The sequence below is a fragment of the Arvicanthis niloticus genome, chromosome 9, assembly GCF_011762505.2.
Source record: "Arvicanthis niloticus isolate mArvNil1 chromosome 9, mArvNil1.pat.X, whole genome shotgun sequence".
NCBI lineage: Eukaryota > Metazoa > Chordata > Mammalia > Rodentia > Muridae > Arvicanthis > Arvicanthis niloticus.
Window position 1 is genome coordinate 24,314,540 of NC_047666.1, and position 24,058 is coordinate 24,338,597.

Below are 24,058 nucleotides of genomic sequence, written 5' to 3' on the forward strand. Positions count from 1 at the left end.
CAGCACAAGGAACTGTCCACAGTAGAGACACCTTCTTTCCTGCCTCAGCCTACAACTTTCATGAAACGCCACTGCAGGAGCAGCCCACAAGAGCTGTCCACAGTAGCAGCACCTCCTCTCCAGTCCTGCCGTCTTCCCTAGTAGCCCTACAGAGATAGCGCCTCAGCAAAAATTAGCTGAAGTCAGTCAGGACTTCCCACTCTAACCCACAGACCCAGTGCAGGGAAAAGAGGGTGAAAAAAAAGCCACCAATCTCTGAGCAGGAAAAACCAATAATCCCTGAACTTCCCACAAAATCCTACCATCCTTAAACAGGAAAAAACTCACCAATCCCTGACCTCAGGACTTGAAATCCCACCAATCCTCACTCTGGAAATCTCTGCTCCTTCAGAAATCCTATATAAGAACTGCCCCTTTGTCTAATTTCCTGATGTCTGATCCAGGGAGCAAAGGGCAGCCATCCCTGCATTCATCCCTCTATACTCTGGATCCTCCAATAAATTTCTTTCATGAGATTTCCTGCCTGGTGTAGTTCACTCATCAGAAGATTCCAAGAGGAAAAGAAGCAATGAAAAGAAAGAAGAACAGCAGAAGTGAAGAGAAGGAGCAGAGCTGAGGTCCCTGAGCTTCTTAGCTTAGCTGGGGATACCCTCCCCTGGGAGCTTCAGTGCCTCTGCTGAGGAGGCTTCCTCTCAGAGTTGTAAGTTTCCCATGCTCCCATGTCTCAGGATGCCCTTCCATTGAGACACTGTCCCACCCAAGAGCTGTAAGGTTCCTGAGTGTCTGTGTTTCAGGATGCCCTTCCACTGGGATACCCTCTCCTCTCAGAGCTGTATGGTTCCTAGGCTTCCAAATCCCAGGATACCCTTCTATCTGATCAGAAACAGACAATCTACTTGGCAAGTTTAGGCTAGTAAAAGACCTTGAATAAAAAACAAGCAACCAAACCAAACCAAATCAAAAAATGGAATAGCTAGTACCTGGGGAACAACAACCTAGGCTACCCTCTGACCTCTGACCTCTGATCTTTGGTGCACACAGGGAAACATACACAAAGGAGGAAAAGAATGGTAGTTGAAGCAGGACTCCAGGTGAATTTGCCACTTCAATGGAATGCTGAACAGGTTCCTAGCTCCCTGGCAGCCAAGTAGAGAAAAACAGCCCACACTTTTTGTTTCAATGAAGTTCATTTAAAGAGACAAATGTTTTCCTGATAATAGATTCTAGAAACAGTGAATGGGAGAATGATGGGAGTCAAAACAATACAATACCTCACCCAAACCAAAACCAAACTACTTTCAAGATAGGTATCTTTAACTTTGTAAAGCTCTGTAAAATTTCTTATAAATAGGCATTTCCAATATCAGGATTTACAGAAGTTGCATATAATATATGATTTATTTTCTCTATAAAGTTTCATTGCCTGGCAATTTATTATTCATTTATATGGTAATCCCACCAGCTTGTAAATGGACTGTGGATGTTGCATGACTTGCTCAACACTAGATTCTCAGCTCAAAGAAGAATGCCTGGCACAGAGAGGGTGTGCAGTAAGTGTTGGCTGAGTAAACAATCTGCATGAAGCAAGAGTTGAACAAAAACATTAACCAATGGCTTTGCTGTTTTCTTGGTTTATGACAACAAAGTAATGCCAATAGTACAGAAAGGAAAAACAGAAACCTTACGCAGCTCACCAGCTGGCTGAGCTGCATGAGATTGCTAATTACTGAGAGTTTCATGGGCTTCAACATAACGTAATGGTGCTGACAGGCTCTTTAAGGTGGCCATCAAAAGTGAGAAAGCTCAATCTTTGTGTGTGTGTGTGTGTGTGTGTGTGTGTGTGTGTGTGTGTTATCCATCTATGCATGCTCATATACATTCCTGTGGAGGCCGGAGAACACTGAATACTCCTATCATTTGATGCCTTATCCTTTTGAAACAGGGTCTTTAACTGGGATCTGGGGCTCACTGGTAGACCAGTAACTTCCCTGTGAGCTTCCTGCCTTTACCCCAAAGATGGGCCTATGGGCACTTAAGCCTGTGTCCAGCTTTTACATGGAGCTTTGAACTCAGGCCCTCATTGTTTATGCAGCATGTCCTCTTGTTTACTTCTTAGTAAACGTGTAGATGCCCTAGCACCTGGCACAAAGTAAGTGATTTGCTAGAAAAATGGTTGTTTTATTTCTTGAGTTATTTTAAGGAGATCTTTGATCAAGAAAGTAATACATAGCTTGAAAAACAAAGAAGAAAGATCCATGACCAAGTCTTAATTATTTTTGTAATTTTGGAGAAGAAGATCTCCTAATTCTTGTATAAGTATAGCACCATAGCCTCTTTAATACTAGACCAAATTGGTTGGCTCCTGTCTGACTCTGACAACACTGTCTAGACACAAGCATACTTGGCACAAGTCAGATTTCTGTAAGCCAATAAATTCACTTAGTTTGAAATCTATTATGATAAAAAGAATCATACTTCCTTTTCCCCTCAGTTCTTGTTGAAGATTAATTTCTATTTGTTTCCTGCAAATGAAGGCAGCAGGGTGCTTACTGTTCACCTGTTCATGTCCTGTGTTATAATGGTGATACTTGTACAGCTGTCTAAATGGCTGTCCTTACACCTGGAATCTACCAAAAGGATTAGTGTGCTCAGTTCTGACTCTGTCATGAACTATGCCTTCATGTGTTCTAAGCTTCTGCCACAAACCTGCTTCTTGGAGCATGTTTTCTAGGTGTTCTGCATTCAAAGAACACAGTGTATAGAAACCGACAGAACTAGGTTCCCATGATACACTACAAATCAAATAAGTTACCATTTAAGTTACCATATAAATACCATATCTAGAAGGAATAGGTATGACTATGCAACATCTGTCACAGGCATAGTGGCTGGGTTACTGCTCAGTAGTATGAGCAGGTACAGATCCATGCCTATGGCTATTCCCTTTAATACTGAAGACATACTTTTGCAAGATTGCTAAACATGCTAAAATACTGGTGTAATACCTAGGTATTTGAGTACATTACATTTTAATTTTTGTAAGTAGAAAAAAATTATGTGAGTGAAGTTTAAAACCATAACATAGACTACAGTTCTAAGACAAATACATATTTGCTGTGATTCTTCTTGCAGAGCAAAGCATAGCTATGTTTGTCCCTGGAGCCAATGCATCTGAGTAACCTTTCCTTTGTTATACACATGTTTAACTTTGTTCACTCTGTACAATCATGAACAGCCTAACTGTAATAACCACAGTGTGAGACCTTCACTTATTTTCAACACATGTAAGCTTAAGCAAGCTTACATCTCCACAGCTGCTTTAGTTTCCATGACTGTATCGCTTTCAGACCCAACAGCATTATCTTCTGTGCCAACATCTTTCCTCTTTGTTAGGAGGTAGGAACCACCCTTTCCTTTCATTGTGTACTTAAGCCCACTCCTCTGACCTTCTCAGGACTTTATTCTCCTCACTACAACCAACAACTTTCCCATATACCAAACTGTTCCTATCACCACATATATATCACATCATCTCCATTTTGACAGTCCTGAGTAATATCAGAGAACAAGAAAGAAAAGCTGGGCACAAGAGCCATAGAAAGGGCTATGGTTTATTGGGGAATATTATATACTTTTCATTAATTGTATTTATATAAGTAAAGGTGAGGTGGTTGCCTTACTGTCTACATAGATATTTCTTCTCCGTGACTGGAGTACATGTTTGTGCACATGTTTGGGGGTCACTGGATAAAACTCCCCAGTGTTTAGTATTATCACAAAAGTGATACGCTGTTCCACAAAAGTCCTGTTTGAAGAAAAAACCCAAACATTGAGAGGAAATGTGCAGAGGAAAAGCTTCAATTCTGTTGTCTAGCAGACATGGTTCCTATCAAGGTTCTGCAAGTAACTGGGATGCCGTGGGATGGGGCAAAGTTTGAGAGATCATCCTACATCCTTAGACAAAGCTGGCTGGACCCTAAGCCCAATGACTAGTATTTTTCTAAAACACAAAAGAGGAGAAGGCATGAGGAGAGGGCATAGACAGACACAAGCCAAAAGACTGCCAGGAGCACGAACACCGGAAGAGGCTGGGAGGAATCTCCCCATAGCCTTCAGGAGCTGCAGAGCTCTGCCAACACCTTCACTCAGATTCCCCAGTGATTTGAGAAAATAAATCTCTATTGTTTCTATTGTATTAAGTCACCAAACTTCTGGTAATTTTGTTACAATAGTCCTGAAAAAACTAATATAGATTTTGGTAGCTGGGATATGGCTGTGGAATTGAGTAACAAGAAGATGATGCAAAACTTTTGAGTCAAATGACTGAAAAATATACAGACTACTACTAGAGACTATTGGTAGAGAGAAATATTAAAGGTAACTTTGAAACTGGATCAGAAATCCAGAAGAAACATGATAAGTAAAGCCTCTACTGCCTTAGGAAATGAATGTTTCATCTAGACCACAGTGGTGCAGAAATACAAACGTTAAAGGTGTTTCTGATGATAGCTCAGAGAAAGACTTGAAGATAAGGTGACCCATATTACAGAGAAGGAGAAAACATGGCTTTTCATTACTCAGTAATTTGTTTTTTTCATGTTTTTCATTACTCAGTAATTTGCTCCATAGCTGAGTAGAAAGTAGAAGCAAAATGTGTATGTCTGTGTGTATGTGTGTGTGTGTATACATTGAGATGAGGAAACTTCCAGGCAAATATTGTACCCTGATTTCTTATTACTTCTGATAAAAATGTAAGAAAAAAGATAAATGCAAGACATAAGTAGTGAGCAGAATGGAACTAGCAATTAATAATTTGGCAGATTCTTGGTCTGTCCAGATATACCAAAGTTGGGAAATTGCTAGTCTCAAGTATGCTGAGGAGATAAAGCCAAGGGTATGGATGGACAGCTGCTGGATTGGAAATGTGGTAAGAACTCCCTGATTCACTAAGCCATCTCAGCAGAGGTCATGAATAAAGATAGGACAGCCAAGAAAGAGCTATAGAGCCCTCACTGTCTCATAGTGTAGATCCTTGTGATGTGAGATTAAATGTCTTCTATGATGTATCAAAATGAGAGCATGGTGTCAGGCAGGTGTGGTGCTGAAGAAGGAGCTGAGAGCTACATCCTGATCCACATGCAGGGGAGGTGTGTGTGCGTGGTGATGAGAGCAGAGACAGACAGAGAGACAGAGGCAGACAGACTGGGCCTGGAATGGGCTTTTGAAACTTCCAAGCCCAGTTCCAATGACACAGCTCCTCCAATAGGGCACAACCTCCTAATCCTTCCCCAAAGAGGCCTACCAACCAGGGAACAATATTCAAATATAAGGAGAGAGAGAGAGAGAGAGAGAGAGAGAGAGAGAGAGAGAGAGAGAGAGAGAGAGAGAGAGAGAGAGAGAATGAGGGGAAGAAGAGGGGCATGAAAGGGGGTGTACCTGGCATGAACTTTTGAAACCTCAAATCCCACATCTCTAGGGACATACTTCCTTCAACGAAGTCACAGAATGAAACAAGGCCACACTTCCTAATCCTTCTCAAATAATGCCACTCCCTGATGACCAAGCATTCATATACATAGATTTATGGAGACCATTCTCATTCATCATAGGCACCAGTAAGGAGCCCCTAGAGCTATCAGAAGTTGACAGAGGCCAGGAAGGGCTCTCCTTCAAGACTAGACAGAGCAATAAATAGCCATGCTAACACCTTGATTTTGATCTAGAGCTGTTAGAAAAGACATATTTGTGGTAGCTTGCTATGGCAGCCATGGACTAATACAGCAGCTAAGACACTATTAAGGTATAAACTTAAGTGATTTCAGTTCAGAGAAAATCCAGGAAATGATCTCTAGAGTCATTCCTTTGAGGTTGCAAGATAAAGCCCAACTAGAGGAATTCAAAGATTGGAGTTCTACCTTTGACTTTAGCAATATTCCAGCTACTAGCTTACCTGCTGAATGCTCCTGAAACTAATCTAATCTAAAGACATTGCCCTGAATGTGGGAAGCACAGGTCCAGATGACCACTGCTCTCTTTAGGTGCTGAGTTTTACACTTGGATTAGAGACCTATTCTACAGTTTTCTATACTTACATATCTGCACAGCACTGTGCATGCCTCCATGGACACAATTAGGATAAAGTGGTCCACTACCCTTTGTTCTACTTAAGCAGTCCTGCTCCTGGGCTGACATCCTCCTGCCCCATCTCACCTGAAGCCTAAGATCAAGATGACAGTGGCAGAGTTTTCTCTCCATAAATGAAAAGCACATTTGTAACACAGCACAGGCCAGGTGTAGCAGGAATTATTCAGAGTGTCTGTACATAAGTGAGGCCTGCCAGCATGGACTTACCACATCTGAGAGCAATATTCTCAAAATCTTTTCCATCTTTCAGAAGCCACACAGCTTAAATATATCTTCCTCAGGAAAGGCTCAGCTTGACTAAAGTTGTTTCGTTTTTCAGCTGAGAATTGGGCTATCTTCTTGGTTCTCAGAATAACCTTTTTCTTCCCTACATTTAATTTCTGACAATACTAGAATTGGAGAAATGCCATGTGTTTTAGAGCTGAGATTTAATCATTAATATTAGTTGATATTGGGTAAACTCAAGCTTAGCAGCATGAGAAACCACTGGCAGCCTGGGGATTATTAAATCAAAGGCAACATATTCTGATGTTTACCAGCAGCTGAATGCAATGTGCTAACAAGGCCTGTTAACACACAAAGCTTGAATTACATGTCTGTCAGCTCCCTCAAGATCCCAATGGAGACAGCTTATGAAGTCTGCAGTAGGGAAGACTAGAGGAAGAAGATCAATGAGACAGCATTTTCTCTTTTGCCTCATGGAGATCAAAGCAGGAGTTAGTTCACTCCAAATCACCCATCTCCTCAGGCCTGAGCTAGTTACCCTAGACTACACAGCCACAGGATAGCACAGAGCTAATACACAAGATAACAGATAGTTGTCTGGTCCCTGCATTCAGGTCCTTGAGGAGTAGCCCTGACATAGGCATGGGAATTTCTCAGTGGGTACCACCTGGGAACTTCATGCTTGAGGTTTTTTTTTTTCTTTTCTTTTCTTTTCTTTTTTTAAAGCTGGAGGCTGATTCATTCTCTAAAATTTTACAGGGTCTTTAGTAATATAAAGTGGAATGTGTGCAGTGCATATGTTAGATTTGTGTATGTTAAAATCCCCTGCTTGCACAGGTTTATATCTATCTTGAGCCCAGAGCGGGTGACCAAAGAATGCTCACTAACCAAGAAACAATAATGAAAAATGGTGTTGGAAGGCCTCAGTGCATAGAAATTCTGCTTTTCTTGTCACTGTGGCTGTTACTACTTCCCAGCTCCATGCTACCATCAACATTTTTCAAATATATTTAAACATTCAGAAATGTTAAGCAATTTTTTAAAATTTGGTTTAGGTAGCCCAGACTGGCCTGAGACTTGCTATGTAGCTGTGGGCCTTGAATTCCTGAGCCTCCTTCCTCTACCTCCCATATGCCACCATGTCTAGCTTACTTGGTTTTGGAGATAGAAGTTGAACAACTTAACAGTAAATGTACATACACACAATACCTAGCTTCTACAGTTTATATATCATTATATTTATTTTATAACATATAGATTTCTCCTTTCTTGATATTTCAAACATCCACATTATAATCAATTTCATCACACATATCATTTCCTCCTTTCAATATTCTTTTGTATTTCTACTTTTATTTGTAGGTCATATTTACAAATAATGAAATGCTCAAGTCTTAATTGTACAGTTAAGATAAATTCTGACAAATGTATATTCGGTTATAATCCAAACTTCTGTGAGAACAGGTTTTTTTTTTTTTTTTTTTTTTTTTTTTTTTTTTTTTTTTTGGCATCATTCCCAACTCTTCAGTAGCAGCCACTGTTTTTATTTTTCTCCACATAAACACAATTTGATTGATCTATAACAATTATAGTCACTTATACTGCAAGATTTAGTAAAGGCAAGAATAGGAAGTAAACCTTTCTTAATATCTGTTGTTCCATATACAATTTTAAAAATACAATCATATTGTTTTATGTATTAGCAGCTATTTCTTTTTTATTAGAGGGTAGAAACCCACTGTTTAAAAATATAATACAAGTTCTGTGGTGGACTCTGAAGATGTTTCAGTTTTTACAGTTAGGAATACAGTTGTTATAAGCATTATCCTCCATTGTCTGTGGACTAATGTTTTGTTGTGGGTTTTAAGGTCAGTTTCTAATGAGTTGCATAAGGAACTGCTAAGCTGTTTTCTACAGTGGCTGGAATCCCGTTGACAGTGCTTGGGAATGTCCGATGCTCAAGTTTTACCTGAGCAATGGGGCCCCAGCTAGCGTCAGCCCAGCATGCCATCGTGTCTTCTTTGCAAAGGTTACATTCCTACTCCATGTTTATAAACGACAATAAAACAGCACTCCAATTACATATCATCTAAGCATAGGTACCTGGAGAGAAACTAAGTTGTGTGTGCCATAAGGAGAAGGTGATGGCATGTGGGCCCCGCTGCCTTTGGAGCAACATCACAGGTGAGGTAGGGCTGACTACAGTGCTAGGAAAGAATGGTGATCTACTTTTAAAAGTTGACACTTTGGAGCTAGCCTCTAGAAAAACAAACAGTTTTGATTGTATAGAGAATCATGAATTCAATTTCTGTGAAATCATAAAATTGTTTTTAAAAAATGTCACCAAAAATATCAAGTTCAAAGGTAAAGAACCCCTTTGCCTGTCCCCCAGGTCAATAATCTAGACAGGATTTCAAACACCCTGCAAGTGTAATGGGAAGAAAATCTCATAGACAGACTCCAGCAGATTTCAGCAAGTAGATCGGAGAAGGGAAAAAAAGCCATCTAGATCATTTGATAAGAGAACAGAGAAGATCCTGGCAATTCCTCCTAATAGCTGCAATTCTTGGTAACTTAATCCTAGGGAAGGGGGTGAGGTGAAGAAATTCCCACACACTAGGGTGTATCACAAAGGGCTTTCCCATAGAGAACACCCCACGACAAGGGAGTCTCGCTTTTGTCTGGTTATAATCTATGGGTCTTCTCTCTAGACCCAGAGTCAGTTTAGAGACTGGTATAGTGCTGCACACATCCACCATGTGAACCCTCGGCTGGCTGTTAGAGATGAGAAGATGAAGCCGATGTTGACAAGGACTATAAACCAAGCAGCTCCAAACACACCCCCAGGCTTCCAGAGCACAAAGCTACAGTAATCATTTCAAATGACCCCCAACTATTTAGAATTTCATACCATCAAGTCAGATGAACCAAAATTGCTACCACCTGTAAAGATCCAAAGAAATAAAAAAAAAAAAAATCACTTAGAAGGAGGAAAAAAAGCATGGCAGATGTGCTTGGAGGAGGGGAGAGGAGAAGAGTGTGCTTGGAGCACCCCCTCCAGGGAGCATGTGACATCCTAGCAGTCTGCCTGGTCTGCCATGGTGAGAACAATGCCACATGCCTCATCCACCCTTATAAAGGATTCTAAAAAACAGTTTCAGAAATATTAGAGATCTTTTAGGATCACTCAAAAGATATGATAGGTTTTGAGATTTAGAAAAGACCTTAGGAGCCACTGACTGTAACCTGCTGTCCAATAAGAAATGCCTCTTGTAAACTTGACTCATTTCTGCACACACACCTCACCTCCAGTGTAAGGAAATACAGGTGGCTCCAATCCTAGAGGTGCAACCTGGTTAACAGCTACTTCTTACATTGAGGCCACGTGCTTGCCCAAAACCTTCAGGATAGGTCTTGATTAGCAAGCAAAAGAAGTGAGTACTGCATACTTTTCTGCAAACCAGACCTTTTTAGATTTGAAGCTGGAGATCATGAAGCACCAACTATTCTCTTTGCCAACAAATATCCAGTGTTTTACACAAGGTTGTCAGACTCTTACTAGCTCAACTAACTTCATAATAAGTGAACTTTGCCACTATTCTTCTGTGGCTCTCTAAATGAGATGCCAGGTCTTAGGCACAGGCTTATTACTTAGTATAGCTAAAGGTCTCCCATTACATTACATTATCAGTGTATGACAGATGTCAAAGGTTACAGTAATTGTAACACATACAGAAGCAGGTGATAACAGAGATAGAAACAGGATATCTATCTCCTGATCCTCATTGCCTATCTCATACTTAACCCACTAGTCAGAAAATCAGAATGTTTCTTCCACATGGTAACAGAGTAAGGAAGATGGAAAAGAAATGGTTGAAAAACATTTCATCTTAAGAGCAAGAACCACTTCTGAGCCAAAGTGGTGGCTCAGGGCTCTCATCTAATTTAGGAGGTAGGAGGATCAAGAGTTCAAGGTTATTCTCTACTACAGAGCAGAGCTGAAGCCAGCCTGGGCAGGACTATATCAAATTCTGTCTCAAAATAAAATAAACAAACAATCAAAAATCCAAAACCAAAACAACAACAAAAGCATGTCTCTCTAGTCCAGATGAATTGCTTTTCTTGGGTTTTTAACCACCACTTAGAAAGGAAAGGAATGTGTGCTCATGGGCAGTTTTCCGAGTAAAAAGCAGAAGATCAGAAGGTTTGAGCAGCTGTAGTCTTTGCAGGTTAGGAGGTCCAGGGCAGTCCAGTCAGATTCCCTGGATCTGCCAAGTATATTGCCAGCACCGGAGTAGCCAGGCAACTATCCTTTACATTAAAGGCAGTAATAATAATGGTAGCCCATAAGCTGTACTCATACTTAACCAGTTTTGATAGAGAGTGTGCAAAGGAGGTGCAGAAGGAAGTGACATTACCTCTGGGACAGGAGTTACCACTAATCTTGGGAACATTGGTAAAATAGCCTTCTTGCTGCATAATAGCTGAGAATTGGCAGAGATACTTTCATTGTAAAGCTTTCCTACCTCCTACAAGTTCTGAATACACCCCTCAAATACACATGGAGTTAATTTACTATAAACTTACTGAAAATCAGCAATACAAAAAGCATCACTAGGTGAAATTCACACAAAAGAGGGCCTGACAGGAAGGAGCTCAGTAATGTTCCTATGACAAGTGCACAGACAATGAGCAAAGCACACGGGTATTAAAGAACATGCATGCACAGAATACAAATAGCCAGAGTGAAGCAGCATGTGACCTGGATGTGGGCCCAATTACACTGGCATGGGACTGAGGGAAGGACCCCACAGGGTCCAGGAAGCCCTTCTCTATAGATGAGCTAAACTGTACCTATGAAGCATCTGAGTCCTAGGGTGAGAGTGAGTGAGCTGCCTGTCCCAGTGTGGTCTCTGAGGGGCCTAAGCATTTCATGGCTGAAGATGAGTTGCTGGGAAGAGACTCAGCTTCATGGCCAAAACTGATTCCAGGTCCTTGAAGAGGGCCACTGATGTGGTTGGAGGGAAGTAAGAACACAACGACTGAGCTGGGGCAAGGCATGCTATCCTTCCCTTCCTGCCCCTGGGCAGGCAAGTAAGCAGAATACTTTATGCTGGATGCAAGCCAGTCTCATCCCCAAAGCAGTAGATTTTATAAGCCAAATCACAAACAGAAACTAAATCTAGGAATGCAGAATTCACTGAGAAATCCAAAAGAGAAATATCAATTGGCATTCATTCCCAAAGGAGCAGGGAGGAGAGGCTGAATAAAAGAGTTCCATAATGTGCAGTCCAAAAGCCCTCATTGTTTACTGCATGGTAAATCATAATGGCAGGAGTGGTCTTATCCTGTTACACTGGAAAGCAAGCTAGAAGAAGATAAAGTCACAGCCACAGCCACTAACTACAGTAAACGAATACTTTATACATCCTGCAGAATGCTCAGACAATGTACAGGCTCAAGGCACCCAGCCACTCCTGCGAAGAAAACAAAACAAAACAAAACCCTCTCCTTTTCTCAGGTCCCACCACAGACATCACAGTAAAGCATTCTGACAGTCAAAATGCCATGAAGATCCTGAAAGCACTTGGCTAGGGATACCACGGAGTTGGCAGATCCTGAATTCTGGGTATAAGCTATTTTATTTCTTTTTTCTGAGTTAAAGAATGGACCTATCCCTGAATGTATATAGAAGGATAGTGTACCAAACAAAGAAGAATTGTTGTGTTTACCCAACTCTGTCTTATCTGCTGAGCTAATGTCCCCATTTTGCTTGCTAAATGGAACATTGACATAGCCACTTCCATACTCAACACCAATGCTATCTGCAGCTCTCTTCTTTGAACTGTGAAAATTTCCACACTTTTCTCCACATTAAAAAAAATCTCATATACATCAGGAAAAGGGTGATCCAAAAAAAAATCATTATATTTCCAAGGACTCCAAACTTGAAAATGCCTAGGAAACATCCATATGCATGGGTAAACAATGAAAATGATCAACAAGGTACTTTCTGTGACAACAGAACCAAAAAGAACTTAAATGCTCTTAGACAGAAGAAGAGCAAGGTTCAATTATTGACATTAGAAAGACTAAGAGGAAATCAGATGGCACTAAGGCACAGAGAGTATTGCCAAATTATACAGTGTGATACATAAGATCTGGAGAATGTACAATGCAATATTACATATTCAAGCAGAAAAAAATAAATAGTCAAGCAGAAAAAAATAAACAATAAGGTAAAAAAAATAAACAGAAAGGTAAATGTACTAAGTGTCCAACTTAAGATACAAATGGCTTGCTTCAGCACGATGCTATGTGTTGCTATAGGATGTTCCTTTTTTTTAAAATCAATTTTATATTCTTACTATTTTTATAGATTCTAAAATAAAGGTGAAAATGTAAAATTTCCAGTATAGAATGTGGGAATATTGTGTTTACTTATTTTTATAAACGTCCCCAAAATACTAAGTCTCAACAAGGCCAGGATGCTGCCTGTATTTACTTTAAGATTCACAGAAATTCATCTCTTGTGTATAAGAATCCTAAACTAAGGTAAAGGCCAAACTACTGACATCTCTCTGAAACTTCAAGGCAGAGTCCATGGTTATCTGAACATCTGCTGTTCCAGACCTTCAGTAGCTAGCCGTCAGTTGAGATTCTGGATGAGGTCACAGAGAGGTAGACATAGAACAGTACACTCATATCTCAGGCTCCAGAAGGCCTGGCTTAGATTCCTTGCTTAGCTATTTAGTGTGACTGTAGCTAACTTGCTTAACTTTTTTGAGTTTCCCTTTCCTCATCAATAAAATGTTAATGATTTTATCATACATGGGCTCAGGAGAGTGACCTGAGATAACATGTAAATACACTACTTTTTTGCCTAGTACACTGTAAATCCTTGAAGAGTGGTGAACGGTAAACAAGGGAAGAAGGAGCCTTTATAGAACTTTGAAAAGTTATGTAGTGATTTGTTAAGTCATCATGTTTGAGGTACATGGCAGAGCCCAACAGTACATCCACCGGACAGTGAGGGATGAACATGGGCAGGGAAACTCCAAATATGCCCTGGCCTCCCTTGCCATTCTGTTAGCCCTGTTCTAACCTGGAAAAACAAGTTAGAGTTTGTTTCAAAACCAAAGACTACATAGACAAACCTGTGGAGACTCTGAACCACCAAACTTTCCAGAAGCCTGGGTTCTAAAGGTCACAGAAATGGGAGACTTCCTCTTGGCAGGATTTAAAACCCCTGGGTAGACAAATATGGCACTGGGAGGATCCTACCCTGAATCATAAAACAGGATCCTGAGCAAAGGCCAGGAGGCTGCTCTAGACCATATGTCTCCTAAGACTGCCATTTTTTTTCTACAGAGAGATGTGGGCTGTGTCAGTTTCCTACTGCTAACAGTAAGTGTTCAGAATAAAAAACTGAAATGTGAACTCTTGAGACATATTAAACCATGGATTTTGAAGAAACTACTAGTGGGGTCATTCTGCCATTTATCCCTTTACCTCAATCCACTACCCAGAACTTACTAGGAGTCTCTGTTGAAAACATAACAAAATTGCTCTCTTATCAGCAGTTTCTTCTTCAAAGGGTATCAGCAGAAGATACCAATGTCCTCTAGTTACTAATCTTCAGCATTCAGTGGTCAGAAAGCAAAGCTTCACCTAGAGGTGTGGAGGAGAGGGCACTTCTAAGTGAATCTCAAGTTGACATTTGAATCTCTGCTTTCTGCATCTTTATGTGTATCAGAGAGTGTGGAAGGGAGAGATCAGAAGCTTAAGAAACTTCCATTAAGTTTCCAAGTATGAAAGTGCTTGAGCATTACTCTTCTCCAGAGCTGGTGATGTGCATCCCTGATTGTGGGAGGAAAAAAACAAAGGAGCATATGGTGGGAGGGATCTAGTGCCAGGACTGAGGCCAAGAGTAGGGGCTTTAGAAGTCTTCCCCACCACTGATTTGTGGGTATGTGTTCTTTCTGTACACTGTTCTGTATTCTCTCAGAAATTTTCATCAAGGACTGGAAGATTACAGGCAGTCTTGCATATTTCCTAGCCCTGGTGTGAAATGCATACATGCTACATAACATCTCCTTGGGGGAAGGGCAGTGAAGGGTAAGAGCTGTTTTCTCAAAGCAAATGCTTCATGGCTAAGAAAGATGTTTTATGGACTGAAGAGATGGAAGAAGGAGGGACTGAAATAAGGAGGAAGAAGAGAGGGAGAGGATTAACGAAGGAAGACAGTAGGAAGGGAAGGAACGCAAAAGGAAGAGGAGGAAGGAAGGAACAGTGGTGGTAAACACATATAAAGACAAAATCTACTCACTGTTCTTACTTTAGAATAAAAAACACCTTGTAATAAAATGTTGGTGCTAAGGTTGCCATAGGGAAAAGTTGCATGCTCATTATGATTAATGCTTCTGCTTTGGATATGCAGCTCACAGAGAACTAAGTTGTCTATAAAAGTTGCTCTATAGCCTAGCTGGTAGGAATAGGCTGCAAGGTCCTGGCAATTCCTCTTGTGTACATCACACACAGCCAAGGTCATCTAGGGGTGAAGCTGAACTCCCATTTGGCCTTTTTGCTTTTCTTCCCCCTTGCCCTCCCTCCCTCTGATATGACAGATCTGGTTTACCACATGCTTCGGCAGCATTATCACCCAGGATTGTATCTGACCAGGGTCAGGGGAAACAGGAAAGGAGACTGGATATGAGTCTGGGTGTGGCAAAGTTCCTCCATTCCTTATCAGGGAGGAAAGAAAGTGAACCCACCTGGTAAACTTCTGGCTGTGTAGTGAAGCAAGGTGAGCCAAGGTGCCAGAGGGTTATGAAGAGGTCACCTTGGATAAGTGCCCAGCACTTGCAGGACTCAGCACATCACCTTTTCACTTTACAAAGATGTATTTCCTGTTGGGTTTCTTTCTCTTTCCCTGTCTCAATTGCAGAGCATATTTGGTTCACCAGGAAACTTCTCTTTTATGAATGAAATCCAATTATGGTAATTCATTCAGAAAATCCTCAGGTCACTGGCAGGGGTTAAAATGCACAGCATAGAAGAGTCTCTGTTGAGAAGTTTTATCTTAACAGGAAGGGTGATATGTAGGAGGAGCTAAGGTGGGAGGAGTACAGAGAGGAAGAGAGGAAGAGAGGAGTAAGGAGAGGAGGAGGAGAAGGAGAGAAGCTAGGTGATGAGAGAGAGAAGGCAGGGGACATGGAGGCAGATGTTCACGTGTCTCCACCAGTCAAAGATAGTTGCTATATCTAGGTTGGGTATTGGGTTACACTTCTGATTGAACATTACCAAACTTATAAAGCCTTTGATTAACATTTTTAAAAAAATATAAAAGCAAAAAGGAAAAGGAGGCATGGGATAGGGGTTTTCTAGGAAGGGGGAATGGGGAAAGGGGATGGCATCTAAAGTGTAAATAAAATATCCAATAAAAATAAATTAAAAAAAAACAAAAACGAAATATCATCTCATAAAGCCCTCCCCCCCCAAAAAAAAAGAAGAGTCTCTGTCTGATCTCTCACTACCTCACTGGCCTGACCTTGAGGCTACCCAGCATCACCTCACACACCGCTCAACTCAGCTTGTCCAGGGTTTCTTTCCTATAAACACGTAGTCCTTACTATTTATTTACAAATTGCGTCTGTTGCCTGTTTCCAGATCCCTGGAGAGAAAACTAACTTGGACTTGAAGACAGGAAAAGAAATGGATTAAGTTCCAGAGTTGTGCTTCTATATTTAGGGGCTGATCAGTTAAGAGAGAGCCCTAAGTCTGGCCCAAACAAGAACATAGTAATACTGTTCTGTTACACTATTTTTTTTTTTTAATACAACTGGCCATTTTCAAAAGAATGAGTTAAAGTACAAACTAGACAAAATACTAATTCCCTCCTATTAAAGTCTAGTCCCAAATACTGCAAAGACTAAAGAAAAGAAAAAGTTTGTTTTTTGAAACTCACATTGGATTAACTAGCAAGTGTAAGATCAAAGTAAAAACTCTGAAGATTGCTCTGGCATGACTGACTTCATCAATCAATTATAGCAATAATTTATACCCAACTAGAAGAGCTTCTCACACTGGTGGATTCAATGATGAGATGCAGTGTGTGCCCAAAACCTTCAGCCAGTTATTTAAAATGCAAGTACCACATTAACATGCCTTGTTTTGAATTTCTAAGCATCTTTCCCATCAGAAGTTATCTGGGTTCCTTTTAATGCTCCCCCTACCACACACACACATAAAATCTTTTCATTTGTCTATGCAGTGACTCACTATTGTGTGTCAGGAACCAAGACAAAGATATCAAAATAGTAAAAAACAAACAAACAACCCCATTGTATGTCTTACATAGTTTACAGCCTAGTGGAGGAGACACTGAGGTACTATAACAGCATTCTGTTGGTATAAATGGGTGCAGGCTTAAGTTAAGTGCGGGTGGACAGCCATCAGACAGATTTTAAAAGGCAAGTAAATGTTTGCAAGGGAAACTACACACACACACACACACACACACACACACACACACACACACACACACTCAAAGTAAGAAACTTGATTGTGTCTTATCTGTGTGGGGATAACACAGTGATGGAAGAAAAACCTATCTACAAGGAGGCAGAGCCTACTGGGGAAGATGTCCAGTCCCTACTAAGGTGCAAGTACATAAGGGCTAAAAGCCCTCCCTACAAGCCAACCCTCGATTTGTTGCTCGATCAGGCTGCATTCTTTCTGTAGGTAAGCAGGCAAAGGTCCCAGTGAAGGTTCTGAGCTCAGTTAAACCACTCTTTCTTAAATACCTTGTTGCTCCCAATCCAGTGAGTCTTCCTTACCTCACCAAGTGCCTCCTCCTGAGGAGGGTGCCTTGAGGGGGCAGAATAGAGAGGTGATGTGTTAAATTTGTATTTCAGCAAGGCTATTTTGGCAGCTATAAGTGGATAAGAAAACATCTTGGAAATTAATGAGGTATATCTTTTTGTGTCTGGGGAATATTCTCAGAGAGGCTTAACTGGGGAGGGAAGACCCATGCTGAACACAGGTATCTCTCTCAACATTCCATAGGCTGGGGTCTAGAACTCATTACAAAGGGACAAAGGAGAGATGTGTACAGACACTTCATACAGCTTCTTAACTTTGGACAGAGACCACTGCTCTATCCTCCTACTGCTAAGCCTTCCCAAGGCTGATGCACCATGCCTCTTCAAACAGGTAAGTCACTTCACACCATAGAGACAGAGTACAGAAATTCACTAGTATCTAAACAAGACCCCAAGGTAGAAGTGGACAGTCTGTTTCTTCAATGCTGCACTGATCTTATCACACCTACTTATTTACAGCTGGACAGTCTAGTACATGTGTGAGCTTGCATATCAGACTGAGGTGAAACACACTAGACAAATACAACGCACTCTCTTTCTAAGAGACATAAATTTCCCTAGGTACTTAATAATGTGCAATCAGCAGCCTAGCAAAAAGACACTGACTCAATGGACTCCTGGTTTCTTGTGAGGACACTCACTTCAGCAAATACACACACACACACACACACACACACACACACACACACACACACACACAGAGAGGGGGGGGAGGGAGGGAGGGAGAGGGAGAAAGAGAGGGGGGAGGGAGGGAGGGAGGGAGGGAGGGAGGGAGAGAGAGAGAGAGATTGAGAGAGAGAGAGAGAGAGAGAGAGAGAGAGAGAGAGAGAGAGAGAGAGAGAGAGGGAGAGAGAGAGGGGCAGGCAGACACAAACAGGAGGGGGTAGGAGAGGAGACTGACACTGCTATGCTGGTTCAAGAGGCACCATGGAGTTAAGAGCTGTTGCATGTGTGTCTAACTAAAACTTAAAAAGCCTTTGCTAGGAATTGAACTCAGGCTCTCCCTCAAGCCTCCACTTAGTTATATATATTCCCAGCCACAGAACTCCTTTTCAAACAAGAAAACCTCACTGTTCCTTACACACATGGTGATGAGGCAGAGCTTTAAACTTAGATCATTTGGATGCTATGAATAGAGGAATTTCACCCAGTAATGAAATGTATTTCAGACTATTATTCTTTGTTTATTAGACCAACAGGAGCATTCATTCTAGCCAGCCTGTCAAAGGTGCAGAGTGAAACTAAACAGTTTGTTTAGTCTAACAATGGATGTTCTCAGCCAAAACAAGGAGGAACCCAAATTTTTGCTTTTATTAAAAGAAGACTTTACCATGGGATGACATAACATAATTAGAGAGAAAAGAAACAATGACAGTTGCAACTGAATAGTGCAGTACTTTTCTTGTTCTATGTGACAAAGCACAAGACAAACTCAGTCTCAGGCAGTAACAAGGTGTCAGAAATGACTCTGGTAATGAACTGTGCAAGGTGTTCCCTTAATCATTGGTATCTAGAGCACTATTATTGGATTTGTTGACTATCTGAGGAGGCAAGCTACATGTTCAGTTTAAAATACAATTTTTATGGACGAATGAGAGAAAAGTTTACTGAAGACTCACTCACTCTACACCATACAGCTCCTCTCTATGTGAAATACTTCCAGAAATTTGTCCAGCTCAGGTCTCTACAGACCACTTAGAGTCTGACAGCACCTCACTGCTGCTCTCTATGGTAATAACAATGTTTTTGTCTTTTTTAAAAAGCATGTAGATGTTATTTGATTTCCACCTTCAATAATCTTAGGTGCCTTCACTTCAGGAATGAATTCATAGAACAGGCAAGCAGAGTCATTTTACTTAGCAGTTTTCACACATTATATTCATACAGGCATGGGCAGTCAAAACTCATCTTTTATTTTCTGATTAGTGCTGCTCAGTTAATCCTCAGCCCTCTTATAGTCAGCACTAACAGAGATATAATCTTCTCTCTGAAAGTACAATTGGCCCCGGACATATCCTGATTTCACCTGTTCAGGTCTCTGGGTATTCAATAAAGCAAGTTCAGCCGCTGTGCCAAGAGGCCACACAGAGTTCAAGGTAACACCTCACAGCCATCAGTAGGTTAATTATAATTTCATTTTCAAACACACCGACAGCATGCTTGTTTCAACTCCAAATGACCTTACCTGCTTTTTTTCGGGGGGAGGGGGGTCTACATGGAGTAAATTTCTGTCAGCAAATTGAAAGGCCACTCAGAGTTCACTGTAGCAATTCATATTTTTAACTGGTTGCCCGGACCTAAATCTTCACCTCCACAAATTCCAGAGAGACCTTACAGCTGTGAAGGAAGTACGGAACAGGGATGAGTTGGAAGGGGTGGGGATAGAAGAGTGACAAGGTAAGAAGACAGCAGCTGTCTTCTGTAGCTTCAAGGGGCTCAGGGCCAATGCTCGAGAGAAAGGGCCTGCACTTTTGGGGTAGAGTCTTATAGAAGCTTCTAAATACTTGAAACATCACCACCAGAAACAAAACTGGCTTAGAAGTAACCTCATGCAACATTCTGAAGTGATTTGAACATGGAGGCTTGACTCTGCTTGATGGGCAGTATGTACAAAGTTTATTTCATTTTCTGCAGGTCAGAGAAGAAAATCACAAATGAACAGGGACTTTGTGCAAGGAAGGGCTCTTTGTCCTATCAAGGAGGTTTAAGGGCTGTGAGTATCAAAGAGATGAGCCAGCTTGGGAATACCTTTGCCATCACCATCTGCCTGTACTATATCACAGGAAAAAGTTTAGTTTTGTGAAAATCTTTTTAAAAAACAACAGATCCATTTTCTCACCTTAAACCCCAATCCTGAACAGGAGGCCCCAAAGATTTTGTTCAAGAGTGCTTTCTTGGGCTGAAGAAATGGATAGTGAGTGGTTTAGAGTGCTTATTGTCCTTGCCAAGGACCTGACTTATAAGTCACCCACGCCAAGTCACTCATGACAGAGAACTGCAGCTCTATGGGATCTGATGTCCTCTATACACATATCTTAACATACACACAAAATCAAAACTAAAAATACATGTATAAAAACTTTAAAAAGAATACTTTCTACTTTTTTTTTGTGTGGGGGAGATGAGTCTGATATAGCCCTGGCTAAACTTAAACTCTAGATTCTTCTGTCTGATGGCTCTCAAATGCTAGGCTTTACTGAGGTGAGCTACCACAGCCAGCCCTTGTATGGGTATCACATTCTCTATTTCACAGAGCTTAATTTTTATCTTTATTTTCATTTATTTATTTTCTTAATTTATGTTTCACGTGCTGTAGGCATCTCAGATGCTCAGTCTGTGAAACGGATCATTTTATAAGTTGACTTGAGAGACTGAAAGTAAGCACAGAGCTCGCTGGAGCACTGGGGATCCACACCAATATCGTGGTTGGCATAGGGCTTTGCCTCAGGTTGCTTAGAATTCTTCTCTGTGGTTTTGACTCCTCAATGACTGGGCTGCAGTTGCAGTTTACAGTACAATCTGTCCTGTCAGTCCTGTCTGACAGTGCTCACATTCCTTCTGAGGATCCTTCTCTTGTAAGAGAAGAGTTTAACAAATCTTTCCCTTTTCAAACTTGTCTGCAGTTATCCCAACACGGCTTTTTCATAGGAGGAAGGTCATTTCTGGTTACTCTTAGGTGCCTCCCACATAACGTTAGCCTAAAGGCTTTGTTGATGTATAAGAACACTGATTTAAAAATTCAGTTTCAGACCCTGATTACTTTTTTTTCAAAAGAATTTTATGAAGAAGCCTATACATAAAACACAGAGGGCCAAAGTTTCTGAGACAGAGCTGGTCTAAATCATGCAGAGACCTCTCAGCTCAACTCTTCTATCTTCCTCACCTTGAATTTCTGGGCCTACTATAGAGTACGCAGCAGGACCACCTGTTTCTATGTAGCATAGCCTCAAACTAGGTGGGAACATATGTTTATTTGGGCAGACAGAAGGTATCCAGATGTGGCAAGAATGTTCCACATAGAACTGTATGAGTAATTGTGTCAGAACATTCTACAATTATGTTATCATCCTGAGCTGTGGTTCAAGTGTGGAATGTCCATGACAGGCTTGTGTATTTAAATAGTGGCCCTAAGCTGGTGGCACTTTGAGAGAGGTGGAGCCTGGCTGGCAGAGCCACTGGGGGTGAATCTTACCTTTATTTTTCTTTACTTCCAAGAGAAGGGCTCCTCCAGTTTGCACCATGGCTGGGTGCTGAGCTGTGTCATTCTCATCACTAAGAAGTGAAAATTCCTAAAACTATAAGCCCTTAAGTTCCTCTACTATGTAATTTCTTACAATGTAAAAAACAAAATAAATACAAGTGGACAAGGTACTGCTTGCCTAGTATGGAGAAATCCATAGACTCCGTCCTCAGTATTATGTATGTGTGTTGGGTGGAGACTACACAAGCCAAACATAGTACCCATGATCTCTTGAGGGCAGGAGCTTTGTTTATGTTATTGTTCTACAATACCTAGCTCATACTGATGGTACAGGAGACAGATCTCACCTTAAACTCAACAAATATATCTGGATATCCTATCTGGATAGGAAAAACTTATTCTGGACACAGAATTTGTCCTTTTAAGGAGGTAGGGATGAAACTTAAAGATTATTTTTATCACTTAGGTTTCTTTTTAGAATTTAGAGTGTCTCACAAAGTAGAGGAGATGGAAAAGAATCAGGGAGGGACAAGAACCTGGCAAGAGAGGCAAAGGGAGTAAATCTAGCCATGACAATGCCAAAGGAGTAGTCGGGTCACGCTGTGTGCTACAGGTGTTTACTGCTTAAGACTCAAGTGATGCCGCTCCTATGGCTGGTACTTTGAAAGTTCAGAGCTTTGTAGCTATATTTTATCACAATTCTATTAAAAAACAATGACAACAAAACAAAAAACAACACTGTCCATAGTAGTCTAATTTCTTTTCCACTCCTGATACACCTAAAAATCCCCAGTTGAGTGTCAAACCAAGAAAAATAATATAAAGTTTGGTGTTCATTTTAAAAACTTATTCCTTCCCTATCAACAGTTGATTAAATATTTATTACCATCATTTGGGATCCAAAGAAGTACAAAATTTAATGGCAGTATTAGGAGATGAGCCTGGCTGAAGTAAGTGATTGGGTCTTTGTTTTTCTCTTCCACTATGGCTTCACTACCATCATGTTCTGCTTCATCACTGAGACACAGTACTGGGAACAAATAATTGTGGAATTAGACTTGTGAAACTGTGAGCCAAAAATAAACATTTCCAACTTATTACACTAGGTATTCTTATTACAATGATGAAGAGAAAACTAACTTAAGAGAACTAAGAATACAGCAGGTAGATTTATGAGTAGAATTGATACAGCTGAAGAGAAGATTAGTCAATTGGAAAAATCATGCAAATAAAATATTGAGACTGTGGCAAATATCTAAATTGAAGCAGAAAGGCAGAATACATAGGATACAGTGAGCAAAGCCAGTATAAACATGTGAACTTTGAATGCCAAGGAAGATTCCAAGAAAATTTAAAATTCGCTTGAAAAACACACACTCACACATAAACACATATGTACACATGAACAGAGTTATGGGGGAGATTTATAATATGGTACATTAGAATAAAATTACAAAAATATCAAAGATAGAGAATATTTTTTTAAAAAAGACCTAAAAGATGCAGCAGTAAAATTGATATCAGCAATGAAAATGATAAAATGATAGACATTAGAAGTTAATGAAGCTGCACCTCTGAAATTCTCAAGGAAAAGAATTGGCAATTTAGAATTCAATACCCATGGTGGTTAATATTGATTTTCAAACCTACAATTGACAAACCTGTAATCACACTGGAGACAAGTCTCTGGTCATATCTATGAGGGACTCTCTAGATTCAACTAAATGAGGTGAGAAGACTCACCTTAAATATCAGCCACTAGGGCCTGGGACTGAATGAAAAGAAAGCAAGGTCAGTATCAGAATTCATCTCTCTCTACTCCCTGAGTACAGATGCAATGTGACCAGCTGCTTGAAGCCCCTGTTGCTGTGCCTTCCCAACCACAATGGACTGTATCCTCTAACTGCAAGTCAAAAGAAACTCTTAGGAATTTTTTTTTTTTTTTTTTTTTTTTTAACCAGGGTTGTTGTCATAGTAACAAGACAAGTAACTAATATAATAGTTAAAGAAAATGTCATTTCTCTCATTTTTTAGTTACAAAACAAGCAAAAATTCATATAATTTAAAAGCAGCAACAGCCTATATTAAGAGGAATGTTAAGAAGAATATGAAAAGCAGTAAGAGACTAAAGTTAGTTAGTAAGTATTACCCATATCTAAAAACAATACTAGTGTTTCCTAACTTCTAAATGCCTAGGAAACAAAGTAGGAGAGACTCTAGATGCACCTGGCAAATGACATTTTAGATACAAATTAAAGACATGATACATGAAAGAAAGAGTTTACAAGCAAGATTTTATTGAAATTAAAAATCTGTTCTAGGTTAAATATACTTATAAGAATGAAAAGCCAAGTCCTAAATTTGGAGAAAATATTTATTAAAGCCACATCTGATAAGAGTCTCTTATCCAAAATATACAAGAAATGCTTAAAACTGAATAACAAAAAACAACCCAACTGAAAAATGGGAGGGAGGGACCTCATAGAAATCTCAGTGAAAAGGGATCTGTATGACAAATAGGCAGGCGGAAAAAAATGTTCCACATCATATGACATCAGAAAGATACAAGTTAAAATGAGAACACTCGCACATACCTAGTAGCACC

General features: G+C 40.4%; 1 protein-coding gene across 2 annotated transcripts in view; it reads right to left on the minus strand.

Annotated features, from left to right (window-relative positions):
• The window catches only part of Exoc6b (exocyst complex component 6B), a 466,935-nt gene that overhangs the window by 52,845 nt on the left and 390,032 nt on the right, over window positions 1-24,058 (minus strand). The gene's annotated exons all lie outside the window — the stretch shown is intronic.